Raw genomic sequence first — 18,209 nt, 5'->3', positions numbered from 1 at the left:
TGCTGAACAATCCCATCAGCAACCAGACTCAACATCTGGACATCACTCACCTCTGTCACACATGTTCAGGTACGGCAGTGCTGATATTAGTTGATGTCAGCGCTGATATTAGTGTTTATTGACTGATCTGATCTCAGTTTGATGTTTTTATTCCTCAGACTCTGTCCACTGTTGTGGTCCTACTGAAGCTGTGATCCGATTGGTCCTCTCTGCTCTGGTGGGCGTGGCTACTGTCATTATTCTGGTTTATGACATCAGATCCAGAAGAGCTGAACGAGATCAAGCTCATATTCACACATCAGGTACATGATTGATGATGACATTTCTCACACACTGATTTAATATTTGTGAGATTTATTAATGTCTTTATATTTTCATCTTTTTCAGGAAGTATTGAAATCTAAAGCAGAACGCTGAACGTTAAAGATTCTTCAAGTGTGTTTTTGTCATAATAAACACTGATGATTATTTGAGCTTCTCTCTCTCAGTGTCAGATTTATTTAAAATCTTATTTGTAAGGCTTTATTGTTTATATTTCTCTCTGATACAAACACATTAATAAAGAGACACACAGATCTCACTTTACTAATACTGCTGTTCATCTGTCATATGTATTTGCTTGTCTTTATCAATAAAGTTTTCTCACTCTGAGCTTCAAGAGTCTCTCCATGTTTTATTACATTTATTATGTCGAGCACCCCCTGGAGGAATACTAACTTTATGTATATTTTAACTATTTCAGCACTGTGCCACATACATAGCTTTACATTATATTATTTAAAACATTATTTGTAAATGTTTACATTATTAAGTTTAAGTTTTAATTTAATTAAGTTAATTAATTTTCTTTTTGTTTGTCTATCCACACTAATAAATAACTTCCCCAGCTTCTCCTTTAAGAAAACACTGATTCGGGACACATTATAATATACTTTGAGAACACAGTGAAACACATTAACAACATATCAGTGCTCCATTTCCTCCAACAGGCAACAATAAAGTCTTTAAATGTGATTTGTCTCTGTGTCTCATCTGAGGATCAACAGCTCCATCTAGTGTCTCACCCTGAATCATGTTATCAGGAGTGATTTGCTCAGTATCTGTAATGACATGCAGTGATTGTGCCTCAAGAAAGCCACTAGATGGCGCTGTGTTAAGGATTATGTGACTAATATGCAACAAGTAATGAAGAATACAACGACACCTTGAAGTGTTACGAGAAAATAAACAGACATGTTGAGACTGCACAATGTATTTCTAAAGGAAAAGTGAGACAAAAAGAGCGATCTGTCAAGATGATAGATGAAACTGACTTGGGTAGCGTTTCCCAAAAGCATTGTAAGCCTAAGTTGATTGTCGCTCCACTGGTTTCAATGGAGCTATGATCAACTTAAGCTTACGATGCTTTTGGGAAACGCAGCCCTGAGCGATGCATTCTTCTTCAGCATGATGACCTGTGAAAACAGCTGGAATCTGAGAACATCCACAGTGGACAGTTATCAGTTAATGTGAGAGTCAAGAGGATGCTGTCAAAAACGCAAATGGGAAGCAGCAGATCAATGGAGCGCTGGTCACTCAAGTTGGACACTCACAGCTAACAGAACTGTGTTATAAGAACGTTCTCTAAATATTCAGTGTTGGATTCTTGACATTACAGGAATGTTTTTATAAGGTATAACGTTCCTCAAACATTCTTTCAAATTTATGTTGATTTAAATTCAACATTCTAGGAATGTTGAACATTCCAAATTTGTAACATTCCAAGAACATAAAAATGTCCAGTTTCCTTAATGTTAGTAGAATGTTATTTAAAGGTTAGTTTGATGTTCCTGAAACATTCTTTCAATCATTCAAACACCTGCTGTGAACAAACACTGAAAGAAAGAGAAATAAGAACACAAACTACAACTTTCTTCAGCCACAGCCTTAGATGAACTGAAGATAAAAGACATGAAATCTCTGAAGATCTGATTCAACAACTCCACAAACAGCATTACCAGCTTCACTTATTACTAACCAGACTGACTTTATTTCTGTCACACGTCTACAGAAGATCTTATTGAGAATGAACAGAGGTTTAGATGTTGATGTCTTATTGAAAATGTTTGTTTGAAGTCATCATCATTGAGATCAGTGTTTGCTTTAGTTGAGCTCTTGACCCTTACGTTTTGTTGAGTTGCTTCTTTTTTCAGCAATTGCAGGTGTTTTCAGAAAACATTTCTGCATTGATAAAACAGATCAACATGTTCACTGCTTGTGTGTTTTTCCTTGCTTCAGACAACCTGTTTGCTGATCAACTGAACTTTGCCTGTTCCTGTTTTTGTTCAGGGACAGAATTTATTTGAACATGTAAGATCAGCAAAAGCTTGTTGATTTTCATGATGTAAAAGAGGACTGAGGTGTAAACTGTGATGGAGGTCAGGGGAGTTTTCACACACAGCCTGATAAATATCACAGTTCAGTCATGTTTTAGATCAGTCTGATCAGATATTTTAAGAGTTACTATCGTGAGCTTTTTTGAACTGAAGAAGAAAATGTTTCTCAAATTAGTTTTGATCTGTTTGTGTTTGCAGCGTCTGGTTGGTGAGTTTTAAATGTTTTATGGCTTCAGTTGTTTCTGTTCAAATCTATTTTAATAATACATGTAACTGTAATTTAACTGTAATCAGTCATTTAACTGGTTAAATTAGTCAGAGAGGATTAAAATTCACTGTTATTCTCATATAGAAATAATTTCATTTTATTTTGATGATCCATTTAACACATTCTGTTGACTATAAGTAACATTTCATCTACATGTTTTCTGACTCTCATTACAGCGATAGTAAAGTATTAGTAGACTGGTAGAGTTAGGGTTAGAATAAGCTGACTTGTACTTGCAAAGTGACTTATAGTCAGTAGAATGTCTGTTGGGAGACCATCACAATAAAGTGTTAGCTGATGTTAATCAGACAGTCTACTAATACTCTAATGACAGTTAGTTGAGATGTAGTTGCAAATTTACTCATAGTTAACAGAATGTTCAAAACAGTCAATCAAAATAAAGTGTTACCAAATAACTGAACTGTGAGATAACACTCTCACTTGAGGTTAAAGTCTCTTTTTAATATAGTTATTGATCTATATTAATATCTGTTTAACTATTTCTCCTTTTATTCAGCATATTTTGTCTTTGTACTGCTGCAAAACATAATTCACTTTACATTTTAATGATTCAAAGAATTTTATTGAAGCTTCTTCAAATCAACATCAAGTGATTTTAAAGTTCATATTAATATGTGGAAAAATTCTGTTCTTCAGGTGGGTGTAGTCAGAAATATTTTTCAATGCCAATGTTTGTGCTAGTGACGGAGGGAAATTCAGTCACTCTAAACTCTGATCTTACTGAAATGAAGGATGATGATGTGATTCAGTGGAGGTTTAATAACACTTTAATAGCTGAAATCAATAAACAGGCCGACAGATTCACTGTATATGATGATGTTCTTGATGGGAGATTCAGAGACAGACTGAAGCTGGACAATCAAACTGGATCTCTGACCATCACAGACATCACAACTGAACATGATGGACCTTTTCTACTACAGATTATTGGAGAAAAAAAGTCAATAAATTCTTTCACAATTTCTGTCATTGGTGAGTAGAGATAAATTGCACTGATCTTACAATATTCTTGTTTTTAATGTGATGTTTTATTACCAAAGTTCAGGAGGAGCTCCCAAAATGAATTCAATTAATCATGTCTCCGTTTGTCATTACCAATTAAAGAGTATCTGGAGTCACCGCACGGTTAAAATAAAAACAACACATTTGCCGAGTACATTGCTGCAACCACCCAGGGGTGTCGCTATACTGCAAACATTCAAATAGCAATCGTGTTATGTTTGTTTGTTTGTTTGTTTTTATCAGATGTTTAGAATAAAAACTAGCAATGCCAGATTCGAGAATTAATCATTGTTGGTCAAACAGCTTTTAAAAACTGTTCATGATTCAGTTTTGGGGATGGTGGCAGAAGTTTGATGCTGTCATGAAACAAGCAACAGTCGGCATTTTTCCTCCTGCCTCATCTTCTTAATCTCCTCATATAAATTATTACATTTCAATGGCTTACATTTCTTCCCCACTGCAGAAACCACCACAGTTTATTCAATGCCATCAAAATTATTCATTTTTCTGTTTTTGTTGATCACAAAGTACAAAGTCGATAAGCTAGGATGCCGGGTGTGTTCAGAGCGCCGCCATTACTGTCTACAGTGTGTGGAATAGTGCGCTGTGATTGGTTGAGTGGATATGTCACATTCTGCAGAGAAAAGAGACTGGCATTTATTGTGGTTTAGAAAGAAAGGGAATAAATCATGACAGATTAACACAACGGATGTCGCATTTTTGGTAAATTAAAAATTGACTTTTCAGTACCGACCAGATACAAGAATTTTAAAAAATGACATTTATCGTGTTTTGGAACCAAACTCTTCATATATGAGACCATACTAATTGACCATTGTTGAAGATATTGGTTATTATTGAAGATGATGATGTTAACAAGCAGAATCACCAAAGGAGAAAATCATAAGTCATTTTAAGTCACCATCACAGAGATCAGGGTTTGCTTTAGTTGGGCTCTTGACCCTTGACTTTTTAATATTAGATTTTGTTTGGGCTGTTGTGACTGAGTTATAACAGCCAGACAAGCAAAGTTAAATGATGATCAGGTGGTGTTGGTTATGTTTTCACATAATCATTATTTGATCTGAATCACTGAACTCATTTAGAGCCCAATCTCTGAGTTAGATTTACATTATTGATTACAGCCGACATGTTTTGTCCCATTTATACACTCACAGACATTCGGCATATGAAACACAACAATGGTGACATGCTTCATGCCAGCATACAAAACACATTCATGGCTCCCAGCATGCATTGCGGCAGTGCTGATGTTTAAGTGTGTTTCAACTTTCAAATAGTTTTGGACAATATTACACAAATCACTTCAGTGTTCATCAAATGTTTATCAACCCTGTTGAGTTTATTATTTTCTTCTAAAAAAATGCTTAAATTCCAAAAGTAAGCAAAACTACAGAAAAAGTACTTAATACTGCTGAATCATTTGACCATTAAAGCTGTCATCTTGATCTTTATCAATGCAGAAATGTTTTCTGAAAACTTTTGTAACTGCTGAAAAAAGGTAACTTAACACAAGTCAAGGGTCAAGAGTACAACTAAAGCAAACACTGATCTCCATAACGGTGACCTCAGACAAAACATTTTTAACCAAACATCAACATTTAAACTTCTGTTAATAATCAATAAGATCAGCTGTAGATCTCTTACATAAATAAAGTCAGTCTGGTTAGTATTAAGTGAAGCTGTTATAGCAGGTGATCTGTTCCTGCTCCATAAAGTCATTAGAGAAACTCTGAAATCAGTCTGAGAGGAGAAACAATTGAGACATTTGATAAGAAATCAACAACAAACGAGCTGAAGACAGTTACAGGAGAGAGCAGAGACAAACACTCACAGGATCTCATGGCAAGATCAAACTTGCTTTAACCCAGCTAACAGAACTGTGTTATAAACTTTATTTCTGTTATGACTTTATTTCTGTCACACGTCTACAGAAGATCTTATTGAGAATGAACAGAGGTTAAGATGTTGATGTCTTATTGAAAATGTTTGTTTGAAGTCGTCATCATGGAGATCAGTGTTTGCTTTAGTTGAGCTCTTGACCCTTACGTTTTGTTGAGTTGCTTCTTTTTTCAGCAATTGCAGGTGTTTTCAGAAAACATTTCTGCACTGATAAAACAGATCAACATGTTCACTGCTTGTGTGTTTTTCCTTGCTTCAGACAACCTGTTTGCTGATCAACTGAACTTTGCCTGTTCCTGTTTTTGTTCAGGGACAGAATTTGTTTGAAGATGTAAGATCAGCAAAAGCGGTAACACTTTAGAATACTGATCCTTCATTAATGAATAACTACACAGGAACACATGAATAATGCATTATTAACGCTCTAGTAACTACTATTAACTAACATGAAACTCTGATGAATGAATTAGTAAGTAATAGTGCTCAGTTGAAGGGGGTAGTTCACTATTAACTAATCAGTAACTACTGTTTTTTCATTCCTCCCAGAGAACTACTAAGAACTACTATATACAGGTTCATAATTAACATGAATGATGCATAATGTATTATTAATTCTAGAGTAAAGGCCTTGGTAACCCACTAGTAATGACTGAAGTATTACCAAATACTTGAGAAGGAATTACTAATTATTTGGATCAGTATTCTAAAGTGAAAAACATGATAACTCTCTAGTAACTACTGAAGTCTTTGTAAACTTTTGAGGTTTTTGTAAAGTATTGGATAGTAATAACTCAAGAGTTACTATATAACTCTAAAGTGATTATTTGGATCAGTATTCTAAAGTGAAGGTCATAGTAACCCACTAGTAATTACTAAAGTGTTACCAAATATATCATAGGGAATTACTGTACAAAAACATACAACAACATCAAAAGTTTACAAAGACTTCAGTAGTTACCAGAGAGTTATCATGCTTTTCACTTTAGAAAACTTATCCACATAATTAGTAATTCCTTCTCAAGTATTTGGTAATACTTCAGTCATTACTAGTGGGTTACCAAGGCCTTTACTCTAGAATTAATTATACATTATGTATCATTCATGTTAATTATGAACCTGTATATAGTAGTTCTTAGTAGTTCTCTGGGAGGAATGAAAAAAACAGTAGTTACTGATTAGTTAATAGTGAACTACCCCCTTCAACTGAGCACTAATTCATTCATTAGAGTTTATTGTTAGTTGATAGTAGTTTCTAGAGTGTTAATAATGCATTATTAATTTGTTCCTGTGTAGTTATTCATTAATGAAGGATCAGTATTCTAAAGTGTTACCGCAAAAGCTTGTTGATTTTCATGATGTAAAAGAGGATTGAGGTGTAAAATGTGATGGACGTCAGGGGAGTATTCACACACAGCCAGATAAATATCACAGTTCAGTCATGTTTTAGATCAGTCTGATCAGATATTTTAAGAGTTACTATCGTGAGCTTTTTTGAACTGAAGAAGAAAATGTTTCTCAAATTAGTTTGATCTGTTTGTGTTTGCAGCGTCTGGTTGGTGAGTTTTAAATGTTTGTATGGCTTCAGTTGTTACTGTTCAAATCTATTTTAATAATACATGTAACTGTAATTTAACTGTAATCAGTCATTTAACTGGTTAAATTAGTCAGAGAGGATTAAAATTCACTGTTATTCTCATATAGAAATAATTTCATTTTATTTTGATGGTCCATTTAACACATTCTGTTGACTATAAGTAACATTTCATCTACATGTTTTCTGACTCTCATTACAGCGATAGTAAAGTATTAGTAGACTGGTAGAGTTAGGGTTAGAATAAGATGACTTGTACTTGCAAAGTGACTTATAGTCAGTTTAATGTCTGTTGGGAGACCATCACAATAAAGTGTTAGCTGATGTTAATCAGACAGTCTACTAATACTCTAATGACAGTGATAAAAAAAAAAAAAAAAAAAAAAAACCTGAGAAAAGAGATCCAGGCTGATGATGTTGAAGGAAAAATTATTTATTCATTTAAATTAAATTTAGCCTCACACGAAAACTTCAATCGATAATGAAAGTATTGTCGAATCCAGAGTATTGTATCTAATAGAAGAAGATCAAAAAGAACAATAATTAAGACATTTGCAGATAAGAGAGAGGAAGCAGAAGCCACCCAGCCAGCAGAGCCATGTGGGGCCCAAATGGGTTTGACCTGGGCTATCTAACTGGGACCCAGCCAGTTTTGCACCCAGTTTCCATGTAGGCCCCACATGGATTTGCCCAGATGAAATGAACACTGCTTAGTGTGCACACTACAGGCTGTTAAATGTAACACTTAATCAGTGTTGGAGGTAATGAGATAATTAAGTGATTGAATAATGATTTTGTATTAGTGAAGAACACCTGCTGTTAACAAGCATAATCACTGAAGGAAAGAGAAACACAAGAACTACTTCCAGCCACAGCCTTGGATGAAATCAACTGAAGATAAAATACATTACATCTCTCAAGATCTGATTAAACAACTCCACAAACAACATTAGCTTCACTTATTACTAACCAGACTGACTTTATTTCTGTCAGACATCTACAGAAGTTCGTATTAAGAATTAAGAAGAGGCTTAGATGTTGATTACTTATTTGAAAGTAATAGTTTGATTTGATGTTACCATTGTGGCGATCAGTGTGTGCTTTAGTCAGGCTCTTGACTTTTTAACATTAGTTTTTCTCTTGACAGCTGTGTGTTTGTTATGGCGAGAACAGCAAGAGAAAATATAATCAGGTGCTGTAAGCTGATTGATGATAAGAATATAATCATCATATATTGGCTTAACTCATTGATATTATGTGTGAGGTTTATACGGGTAGTATGTTATTAATTCTGTTTTATTGTTATGATTCTACAGCAAGAGATTAATAGAATTTAATCAGAACATCAAACGATTTATAACACACCATTTACATATTTTGGGCTCCTGTGAGTTTTACTCGCACACAGACATCAAGAGTCAGCATATGAATCTCAACAATGGTGACATGCTTCATGGTGCAATGCATTCTGGGAGCCATGGATAAGTTTTGCATGATGCACTCAGAATGCATTGCACCATGAAGCATGTCACCATTGTTGAGATTCATACGCTGATTCTTGATGTCTGTGTATATTCTTATCATCAATCAGCTTACAGCATCTGATTATATTTTCTCTTGCTGTTCTCGCCATAACAAACAGACACAGCTGTCAAGAGAAAAACTAATGTTAAAAAGTCAAGAGCCTGACTAAAGCACACACTGATTGCCACAATGGTAACATCAAATCAAACTATTACTTTCAAATAAGTAATCAACATCTAAGCCTCTTCTTAATTCTTAATACGAACTTCTGTAGATGTCTGTCAGAAATAAAGTCAGTCTGGTTAGTAATAAGTGAAGCTAATGTTGTTTGTGGAGTTGTTTAATCAGATCTTGAGAGATGTAATGTATTTTATCTTCAGTTGATTTCATCCAAGGCTGTGGCTGGAAGTAGTTCTTGTGTTTCTCTTTCCTTCAGTGATTATGCTTGTTAACAGCAGGTGTTCTTCACTAATACAAAATCATTATTCAATCACTTAATTATCTCATTACCTCCAACACTGATTAAGTGTTACATTAAACAGCCTGTAGTGTGCACACTAAGCAGTGTTCATTTCATCTGGGCAAATCCATGTGGGGCCTACATGGAAACTGGGTGCAAAACTGGCTGGGTCCCAGTTAGATAGCCCAGGTCAAACCCATTTGGGCCCCACATGGCTCTGCTGGCTGGGCAATGAGAGCAAAGGAAGGAAAAGTCAAACTATCAATGACTCAGTCAGCTTTATACCATAAGCATATAGGGAAATTTACATCCCACTCAAACTGATGTTTTTGTTCTAATAAGAAAAGCTTAAATGGTTTTACCCATTACGTCATAGACTGGTCCAGTGTCAAAAATAGTTGTTTTGACCCACTTAAGGGAATTTTGCAAATCTTACATTCTCAAATGTCAGCAGAAATAATAACAGACATATTAAGTTCAAATGAGCAACTAATTCTGAAAAACATCACTTCTGCAGTATCTTCTTCCAATATCTAACCACAAACGTGTCAGCGTGACCTGTCACACTGAAACACTCGAAGAACAATTGAATATAACAAGCATACATAAAGAATAATGACCATAAGAGTACAATAAAGTGTAAATACTTGAAAATATGAGAATTAATATATAAAGTAGAAGTACATAAATATATGAAATCAAAAGTAAAATTGATAAATCATAAGCCATAAACAATTAACATAAATTTGAATAAAATGCATGAATATGAATATCGACCATTTTGGATCCACCAACAGTTAGTTGACATGTAGTTGCAAATTTATTTATAGTCAACAGAATGTTCAAAAGGGACCATCAAAATTAAGTGTTACCAAATAACTGAACTGTGAGATAACACTCTTACTTTAGGTTAAAGTCTGTTTTTAATATAGTTATTGATCTATATTAATATCTGTTTAACTCCCTCGGGTCGGCAGTCACGCCAGTGATACCACCTCAGTTTTTTTCTTACCAGTGTGAAAGAGACTCAAAACACTCCGTCAATGTTGCACATACAATTAAGAGTTAAACACCATTTTAATCTGTGGAATATCTTCTTTTATTTGTGTACAATCAGAGTAACAACAAAATGTTGTGCTTTTTGCAAAATAAAGAAAACTAACATGATCGTGATCTCTCGTCTCCCTCTGAACGAAGTCCAATCTGATAGTTCTCAGAAAATGAACTGTAACTTAGTGAATACTTCTGTCTAAAAAAACGTTGAAATGTCAGGTTTTAAATCGTATAAGTCAAATCGAAAACAAATATTCTCTGTTTATGTAATCTGTATGAAAAGAGAGCCATGTCAGAAGTCCGTGATTCAGCTCATTACCCGCTAATGCGGCCACGCCCACGGAGCCAGCGCTATTCAGAGGCAAATTCAGAGGCAATACATGCATACATCGTCTCAATCGTGTATTTATTGTCTTGAAAAGTGTTTATCTGGATGTTAAAGCCATGGTTAGCGATCTCTGGAAGCCTTTGTTAGTTCCTGGAATATCCTGTTCTTCTTTAGATTAATTTGTGGACTAAAGGTGTACAGAGCGCCCTCCGGCTGCAAGTATGAATTGATAATAAATTGACAATAAATATTAAATAAATATTACTCCTCTGTATAGAAAATTGACATACACATATGAGAATCCATCAATATTTCTCCAAATGTGCATGCTTTTAAGCTAAAAGGATATATGAAATGCCACAGAGGTAACATAATTGTTCAGACACTTTGCATCACAGAAATACATCATATTTTAAAGTATATGATAGAATACCATAATTTTAAATTGTAATAATATTTCACAGTATTGCTGTTTTTTCCTGTATGTTTGATATACACCATAATGAGCTTGAGACATGATCACAGAGGGTTTTTTTCACAGCCTACCTGACTGAAAGGCCTCATTAATATGCAGGTCGTTACAGGTCACTATTATGCAAATCTTTTGTCTTCTCAGGTGTAAATCACTCATTATTCATGATGATTCACGCCTCCACGCATACTGTGTTTCTTGACAAAAAGTGTCTTACAAAAACTAAATCAATATATTGTTTTATATGAACGAGTAGGCAGGATAATATTTACATCATTTTGAAGCAAAAACTCTAGTCTACATCCTCCAATACCCAAAAGTCGTGTGAACACAGATTTAATATATATTTTTTTGGCTTTATTTCAGTGACTTAAGTTTTTTGTTTTTTCAATAACTACGCATAAACGTTATTCCTTCAAAAACACAAACATGTACATACATGTTCCTCACATATTATGGTAGCCTAGTTTGTGCTGAATACAGTGTAATGACACTTTTTCCATTAATATGTTTATGAACAACTGAAAAAAGCACAAATGTCAGGGCATGTCAAAACTTCTCCAGGGCCCCGAAAATCCTCAGACCCCAGAAGGTTAACTATTTCTCCTTTTATTCAGCATATTTTGTCTTTGTACTGCTGCAAAACATAATTCACTTAACATTTTAATGATTCAAAGAATTTTATTGAAGCTTCATCAAACCAACATCAAGTGATTTTAAAGTTCATATTAATATGTGGAAAAATTCTGTTCTTCAGGTGGGTTTCGTCATTATGGATATTTGCCAATGTTGGTGCTAGTGACGGAGGGAGATTCAATCACTCTAAACTCTGATCTTACTGAAATGAAGGGTAATGATGTGATTCAGTGGAGGTTTAATAAAACTTTAATAGCTGAAATCAATAAACGGGCCGACAGCATCACTGTATATGATGATGTTCTTGATGGGAGATTCAGAGACAGACTGAAGCTGGACAATCAAACTGGATCTCTGACCATCACAGACATCACAACTAAACATGCTGGACCTTTTCTACTAAAGATTACTGGAGGGAAAAAGTCAATAAAATCTTTCACAATTTCTGTCATTGGTGAGTAGAGATAAATTGCACTGATCTTAAAATATTCTTGTTTTTAATGTGTAATGATGTTTTATTACTAAAGTTCAGGAGGAGCTCCCAAAATGAATTCAATGGGTCATCTTGTTAATTCTATAAATTAATTATGTCTCCGTTCGTCATTACCGATTAAAGAGTATCTGGAGTCACCGCACGGTTAAAATAAAAACAACACATTTGCCGAGTACATTGGTATTGACTGCAACCACCCAGGGGTGTCGCTATACTGCAAACATTCAAATAGCAATCGTGTTATGTTTTTTTTTTTTTTTTTTTTTTTTTCTATCAGATGTTTAAAATAAAAACGAACAATGCCATATTCGAGAATTAATCATTCTTGGTCAAACAGATTTTAAAAATTGTTCATGATTCAGTTTTGGGGATGGTGACAGAAGTTTGATGCTGTCATAGAACAAGCAACAGCCGGCATTTTTCCTCCTGCCTCATCTTCTTAATCTCCTCATATAAATTATTACATTTCAATGGCTTACGTTTCTTCCCCACCGCAGAAACCACCACAGGTTATTCAATGCCATCAAAATTATTCATTTTTCTGTTTTTGTTGATCACAAAGTACAAAGTCGATAAACTAGGATGCCAGGTGTATTCAGAGCGCCGCCATTACTGTCTACAGTGTGTGGAATAGTGCGCTGTGATTGGTTGAGTGGATATGTCACATTCTGCAGAGAAAGGAGACTGGCAATTATTGTAGTTTGGAAAAAAGAGGCATTCTGGTTCAAAAGAACAAATCGTCTCCTCGTCCAGACCCCTCAGAAAACAAGTGTTCAAAATTGCATCCGCTCAGCTCACCTTACTAGAAAGCTCAGCGAATTCCTCCACATACTTCTCCAGTGGGCGGCCGTCCTGTCTGGCAGTCCAGAGGTGGTCCTCCGCCGAGAGCTTGCGTCCACTTTTCTTTGGGGGCACAGGAACAAGGAAAATACCCATATTAGCTTGTGGATGTCCAGTGATTTGGTCCGTTCTTTTGTTACGTGTAGGTGTAGTAGAGACGAGGCATATACGGAAATCCACAACATAAGGGTTTTTAATCAACGAAGGAGCAAGAAACACAACCATACACATTTAGAATAACATTAAGAACAGACAGGGAGTGCTAGGAGTGAGTCCAACTTAAAGGGAGTGCTAATGACAATAAACAGGTGCAGGGAATCCAGGAGAAGCGGGAAGGCAGATGAGGGAAATTAGTTCGGGTGTGCAAACAAGGAGGATCATGGGAACTGGAGTCCAGGACAGGCATGGTGTAACACACTGTTATTCTCATATAGAAATAATTTCATTTTATTTTGATGATCCATTTAACACATTCTGTTGACTATAAGTAACATTTCATCTACATGTTTTCTGACTCTCATTACAGCGATAGTAAAGTATTAGTAGACTGGTAGAGTTAGGGTTAGAATAAGCTGACTTGTACTTGCAAAGTGACTTATAGTCAGTAGAATGTCTGTTGGGAGACCATCACAATAAAGTGTTAGCTGATGTTAATCAGACAGTCTACTAATACTCTAATGACAGTTAGTTGAGATGTAGTTGCAAATTTACTCATAGTTAACAGAATGTTCAAAACAGACAATCAAAATAAAGTGTTACCAAATAATTTAACTGTGAGATAACACTCTCACTTGAGATTAAAGTCTCTTTTTAATATAGTTATTGACCTATATAAATATATTTTTAACTATTTGTCCTTTTATTCAGCATATTTTGTCTTTGTACTGCTGCAAAACATAATTCACTTAACATTTTAATGATTCACAGAATTTTACTGAAGCTTCATCAAACCAACATCAAGTGATTTTAAAGTTCATATTAATATGTGGAAAAATTCTATTCTTCAGATGGGTTTGGTCATTATGGACCAATGCCAATGTTGGTGCTAGTGACGGAGGGAGATTCAGTCACTCTAAACTCTGATCTTACTGAAATGAAGGATGATGATGTGATTCAGTGGAGGTTTAATAAAACTTTAATAGCTGAAATCAATAAACGGGCCGACAGATTCACTGTATATGATGATGTTCTTGATGGGAGATTCAGAGACAGACTGAAGCTGGACAATCAAACTGGATCTCTGACCATCACAGACATCACAACTGAACATGCTGGACCTTTTCTACTAAAGATTATTGGAGAAAAAAAGTCAATAAATTCTTTCAGAATTTCTGTCATTGGTGAGTAGAGATAAATTGCACTGATCTTAAAATATTCTTGTTTTTAATGTGTAATGATGTTTTTTTTACTAAAGTTCAGGAGGAGCTCCCAAAATGAATTCAATGGGTCATCTTGTTAATTCTATAAATTAATTATGTCTCAGTTTGTCATTACCGATTAAAGAGAATCTGGCGTCACTGCATGGTTAAAATAAAAACAACACATTTGCCGAGTACATTGGTATTGACTGCAACCACCCAGGGGTGTCGCTATACTGCAAACATTCAAATAGCAATCGTGTTATGTTTTTTTTTTTTTTTTTATCAGATGTTTAGAATAAAAACTAGCAATGCCAGATTCAAGAATTAATCATTCTTGGTCAAATGGCTTTTAAAAACTGTTCATGATTCAGTTTTGGGGATGGTGACAGAAGTTTGATGCTGTCATCAAAATTATTCATTTTTTTGTTTTTGTTGATTACAAAGTACAAAGTCGATCAACTAGGATGCCGGGTGTGTTCAGAGCACCGCCATTACTGTTTACAGTGTGGAATGGTGCGCCGTGATTGGTTGAGTGGATATGTCACATTCTGCAGAGAAAAGAGACTGGCATTTATCGTGGTTTGGAAAGAAAGCAACCTGGTCTCATGACGAAAACGTACCTGTGGGCAAGTTTTCGCGAGTCGTGAAATACGTACCAATGAGTACATATCGCTGCAGTTTCGCCCTGAAATGTCCACTGAGTGGCGCTAAAAGCGTGTTCTTATTTTTATTTTATTTTTTATTTTTTTGCCAGAGCAGATAATAGGGCGAATGCGGTACGTTTTTATGACGTTGCTTTTTAGACGAATGGCCGCGGTTCTTGATTTGACATTTGCACTTCGTTTCGTTTTAAAATAACGTCCCACCGACGCTACACCTAAACCTACCCGATAACGTTAAGAAAAGCAAATGTGACGTAAGAAGCGTCCGCAATCGTACCGTTTTACAGCTCGTTTAGATCTCTCTTTTTTGCCGTCAGTCGCCTTTCACTGGATTCGCAAAAGCACCTATTGACGTTTTACCGGCCTCTAGCGTTCGTTTCTGTCGCAAACTGCAGCGAGACGCACGCATCGGTACGTAATTTTGTGTCTCGTGAAAACGTGCCCACGGGTACGTCTCTACTATGAGACCAGGTTGAAAGAAAGGGAATAAATCATGACAGATTAACACAACGCATGTCGAATTTTGGGTAAATTAAAAATTGACTTTTCAATACCGACCAGATACAAGACTGATTTTGGCAAGAACTCAGGCTTTTAAAAAAATGACATTTATTGTGTTTTGGAACCTAACTCTTCATATATGAAACCATACTCAAGAGTGATGAGATAATGAGTTAATGAGATAATTAAATGATTTATTGAGTGATGATTGACCATTATTGAAGATGATGATGTTAACAAGCAGAATCACCAAAGGAGAAAATCATAAGTCATTTTAAGTCACCATCACAGAGATCAGGATTTGCTTTAGTTGGGCTCTTGACCCTTGAATTTTTAATATTAGATTTTGTTTGGGCTGTGTTATAACAGCCAGACAAGCAAAGAGAACAGATGATCAGGTGGTGTTGGTTATGTTTTCACATAATCATTATTTGATCTGAATCACTGAACTCATTTAGAGCCCAATCTCTGAGTTAGATTTACATTATTGATTACAGCCGACATGTTTTGTCCCATTTATACACTCACAGACATTCGGCATATGAAACACAACAATGGTGACATGCTTCATGCCAGCATACAAAACACATTCATGGCTCCCAGCATGCATTGCAGCAGTGCTGATGTTTAAGTGTGTTTCAACTTTCAAATAGTTTTGGACAATATTACACAAATCACTTCAGTGTTCATCAAATGTTTATCAACCCTGTTGAGTTTATTATTTTCTTCTAAAAAAACTGCTTCAATTCCAAAAGTAAGCAAAACTACAGAAAAAGTAGTTAATACTGCTGAATCATTTGACCATTAAAGCTATCATCTTGATCTTTATCAATGCAGAAATGTTTTCTGAAAACTCTTGTAACTGCTGAAAAAAGGTAACTTAACACAAGGCAAGGGTCAAGAGTACAACTAAAGCAAATACTGATCTCCATAACTGTGACCTCAGACAAAACATTTTTAACCAAACACCAACCAATACGATCGGCTGTAGATCTCTTACATAAATAAAGTCAGTCTGGTTAGTATTAAGTGAAGCTGTTATAGCAGGTGATCAGTTCCTGCTCCATAAAGCCATTTAGAGAAACTCTGAAATCAGTCTGAGAGGAGAAACAATTGAGAAATTTGATAAGAAATTAACAACAAATGAGCTGAAGACAGTTACAGGAGAGAGCAGAGACAGGAGGATTGCAACAGATTCTTGCTGCAGTGTTCGCTGGTCCTGGAGATGCAACCGCACCTGTATCCCACCGACAGCTCAAACGTGGCGTTCATAATCTCTCAACTTGACGGGAAAGCTCTTCACTGGGCTGAGCCACTCTGGTCACAGAAAAATCCCATTGTTCAATCTTTATTGAGCTTCACTGCTCATTTCAAGGAAGTTTTTTGGAAAACCTGCCTGGGATTCTTCCATTGGTGACTGATTATGCTCTCCAGTTTAGAACCCTAGCTGCTTCAAGTGGTTGGAACGAACAAGCCCTGATCGCCAAGGTCTGGACCCCCGCGTGCGGTTGCATCTCGCTGCATACGAGGACTCCATCGGGCTCGAGAGATTTATCCAACTCTCCATCAGATTCGCCACTCGTATGCAGTCGTGTCTCGAAGAGCACCAGGGCCAGTCACTTTTCCCATCCATCCTCCACCATCCAGAATCCATCAGCCTCCCAGAACCAGCCAACGAACCCATGCAAGTTGAAAACTCCCATCTCTCTTCAGCTAAGCGGCAGAGAAGGCTGAACCAGAATCTCTGCCTGTACTGTGGTCAAGCTGGGCATTACTTTTGCTGAATGCCCCACTCGCCCTGTGCGACCCATGGTGAGTGTTATCATGCCTACGTTAAATAAGATAAGACCGCTCACCATTGTCTCTCCATCCCGGAGGAGAAGGCCATGGAGGACTATATCACTGAAGCTCTATCTCAAGGCTACATTCGTCCGTCTACTTCCCCTGCTGCGTCCAGCTTCTTTTTCGTGGCGAAGAAGGACGGAGGCTTGCGGCCCTGCATAGAATACAGAGCTTTGAACAAGATCATTATCAAATTCAGATACCCACTTCCCCTCATCCCATCAGCGCTGGAACATCTCCGAGGTGCCACTGTGTTCACCAAGTTGGAATCTCCTCAGCGCGTACAACCTCATCCGAATACGTGAGGGGGACGAATGGAAGACAGCTTTTGTGACCCCTACCCGCCACTATGAGTACCTTGTAATACCGTATGGACTCGTCAATGCCCCCTCCGTATTTCAGGGAGTTCCTGCACAAGTCAGTTCTGGTCTACATCGACGACATCTTGATCTACTCCCGGAGCCTGGCCGAGCATCGCCGCCACGTTGCGGAGGTCCTGCAATGCCTGAGGGCTTTCAACCTGTTCCTCAAAGCCGAGAAACGCATCTTTCACCAGCCCTCAGTGCAGTTCCTTGGTTACAACATCGATCGCAGTGGCATCCGAATGGACGAGAGGAAGGTCTCCACCATCAAGGACTGGCCCATTCACACTTCCGTAAAAGAACTGCAAAGATTCCTGGGTTTTGCCAATTTCTATCGAAGATTCATCCAAGGTTACAGTATCATCACCACCAACCTCACAAACCTGTTATGCAGCAAGCCCAAGTCTCTGTCCTGGAACCCAGCTGCCACCCAATCCTTCGACACCCTGAAGAAAGCTTTCACCTCCGCTCCCCTCCTGGTCCATCCCAACCCGA

General features: G+C 36.7%; 1 protein-coding gene and 1 long non-coding RNA gene across 3 annotated transcripts in view; both read left to right on the top strand.

Annotated features, from left to right (window-relative positions):
- The window catches only part of LOC125263285, a 1,003,076-nt gene that overhangs the window by 900,351 nt on the left and 84,516 nt on the right, over positions 1-18,209 (top strand). The window lies entirely within an intron of this gene.
- Positions 40-880, top strand: LOC125263311. Its single transcript, XR_007183790.1, has 3 exons — positions 40-69; positions 159-302; positions 388-880. It is a non-coding gene; the product is annotated as an uncharacterized LOC125263311 (long non-coding RNA).

This window comes from Megalobrama amblycephala, linkage group LG2 (genome assembly GCF_018812025.1).
Source record: "Megalobrama amblycephala isolate DHTTF-2021 linkage group LG2, ASM1881202v1, whole genome shotgun sequence".
NCBI classification, from domain to species: Eukaryota; Metazoa; Chordata; class Actinopteri; order Cypriniformes; family Xenocyprididae; genus Megalobrama; species Megalobrama amblycephala.
The sequence above is the reverse complement of the archived record's forward strand: the minus strand, read 5'-3'. Positions and strand labels throughout refer to the sequence as shown.